Source organism: Triticum dicoccoides, chromosome 5A, assembly GCF_002162155.2.
Source record: "Triticum dicoccoides isolate Atlit2015 ecotype Zavitan chromosome 5A, WEW_v2.0, whole genome shotgun sequence".
Lineage (NCBI taxonomy): Eukaryota > Viridiplantae > Streptophyta > Magnoliopsida > Poales > Poaceae > Triticum > Triticum dicoccoides.
Genome location: NC_041388.1, coordinates 466,321,570 through 466,324,024, shown reverse-complemented (window position 1 = coordinate 466,324,024; position 2,455 = coordinate 466,321,570).

Genomic DNA, 2,455 nt, shown 5'->3' with positions numbered 1-2,455 from the left:
AGATGACCCTTGGGCTCCGGAAACCCAAGGGAAAAAGAGGCTAGGTGGCGAATGGTAAAACCAAGGTTGGGCATTGCTGGAAAATCTTTAATCAAGGCGAACTATCAAGGGGTTCCCATTATAACCCAACCGCGTAAGGAACGCAAAAACCGGGAACATAACACCAATATGACGGAAACTAGGGGGGCAAGTGTGGAACAAAACACTAGGCGAGAGGCCGAGCCTTCCACCCTTTACCAAGTATATAGATGCATTAAGATAACAAGGCAATTTAATGATATCCCAACAAGTAACTAAAAGATGTTCCAACAAGGAACGGCCTCCAATCTTCACCTGCAACTAGTAACGCTATAAGAGGGGCTGAGCAAAGCGATAACATAGCCAATCAACGGTTTCTAGGACAATGGTGGGTTAGAGGTTTGACATGGCAATTTGGGAGGCTTGCAAGCAAGTGGTAGGCATCGTAGCAATGGCATAGCAAAAGAGCGAGCAAACTAGCATAGCAAATATAGTAGTGATTTCGAGGGTATGATCATCTTGCCTGCACAGTTGTCAGAATTGACTGGATCCTCAAAAGCAAACTCAACGGGTTCCTCATTAGTGAACTTGTCTCCCGGCTCTACCCAAACAATACAAACAAGCAACAATGATACAATCAACCATGTGCAAACTTAAACAACACAATGCAAAGATGATATACTATGTGTGATGCGATGCGGGATGCAAAACACAAGATATGACAGGAAATGCATGAACCTGGCCTCAACTTGGAAAACCAAGTTTGCCACTGGAAAGATGAGATGAAATCGCTTGAAAACGATATAAAGAACGCCGGAATCGGAGTTACGGTTTGGAAATGGCTAGCGATTCAAAAACGACACTGGTCTGCGATTTACAGCAAGTAGGCATCTAAATGCAATGAGATGAACATGCTACAGCACCCAAACATGACATCAAAATACATGGCAGGGAAGCATTCAAGATTCTTAACAAAAGTCTAGCACTGTGCTACGTCCAAATCATCCATTAACAGGTTCAAACAAGCATGGCAAAAACGCAAATGGTAAAACAGATCTCAGACTTAGTGAAATTAACACTTGTCTGGAATTTCAGATCATATAGCCCTCTTCGGAGCAACAAAACAACATGCTACAGGACCTGAAAATGACAAAGAAAGACATGGCATGGAGCTACTCAACAAGCTTAACAAAAGTCCCTTAGTGACCTTGAGCGAAAAGGGATCACAAAATATACTAACAAGCACACGAACATAGCAAAAACATAATCAGTTTCAGACTTAGTGAAAAACTGGGACATGCTGAAACATAACTCACAAAGGCATGTTTACAAGCTCGATGCACTCACTACGGTGCAAGTCATGGCAAGACAAGCATACATCCCTTAAGAAGGCACAAAAATGCAAGCTAGACATGGCAAGAACAATGACATAGCATGCACGGATCAACTACAATAACATCGGCAAAATCGCAAACAAGTTGACGATCTGCCCAGATTCGCAACGAAGCAAAAGTAAAGCTCGATTGACTCAAGCTAGGGTGCTCCATAATTGCAAACAAAGCCATAGACGGATAGAGCACTACAATATTAACAAAACTCCCTTACTGATCATCCTCAAAAGAGGCACGGATCACTAGGAAACAACAAGAACATATGGCATCATGAACTAAACAATCCCAGGACTTAGTGAAATCACTAAGTCCCTAAAAACAGTATTAGCAAGTGCACCACTTTGCAAGCTTGCACAAGTCACCACACACATCCTAAAAATACATGGGTTGCACCTCTGGAAAGATGACAAAACCCTTAACAAAACATATGAAGAACTCACGGGCATATCATGCACACATTAATCATGGCAAAAATGACAAAAGTGCTAAATGGAGTAAAAGATCTGACAATTAACTCAAGTAGCCCTCTTCTAAAAGCATTTCAGGCATCAAGATGAGCTCAAATGAAAATGATGCAATGGAATGAAATGATGTACTCTCTGAGTGAACATTTTGATATGCTATATGCATGAATCGGAGCTACGGAGGCAAAGTTACGGGGCCTCGAACAGGAGCATATGGATTGAAAATCCTGGGACTTGGAGAAAAAAAATGACCTAGGTTTCCAGATCTGGATCTTGCGCATGGGAACCGAGGCAAAATCCGGCGGCAGTATTCACGACGGCGGCGGCGGGCGCGGAAGTCGAGGACGGCGGGGACGAGGACGGCGGCCGGCGAAGGCGAGGCCGCCGGCGGAGGCGAGGCCGCCGGCGGCCGGGGCGGCGGAGCAGGGCCCCGCGGCGGCCGGAGCTAGGACCGGCCAAAGCTAGGGGCGACTCCGGCGGGCTCCTGCGGCGGCTCGGGCGGTGCCGGACCAGGGCGGCGCGGCGGTTGGCGGCCAGCCGGCGGCAAGCGGCGCGCGGCGGCTCTGGTCGCCTCGGGCGGCC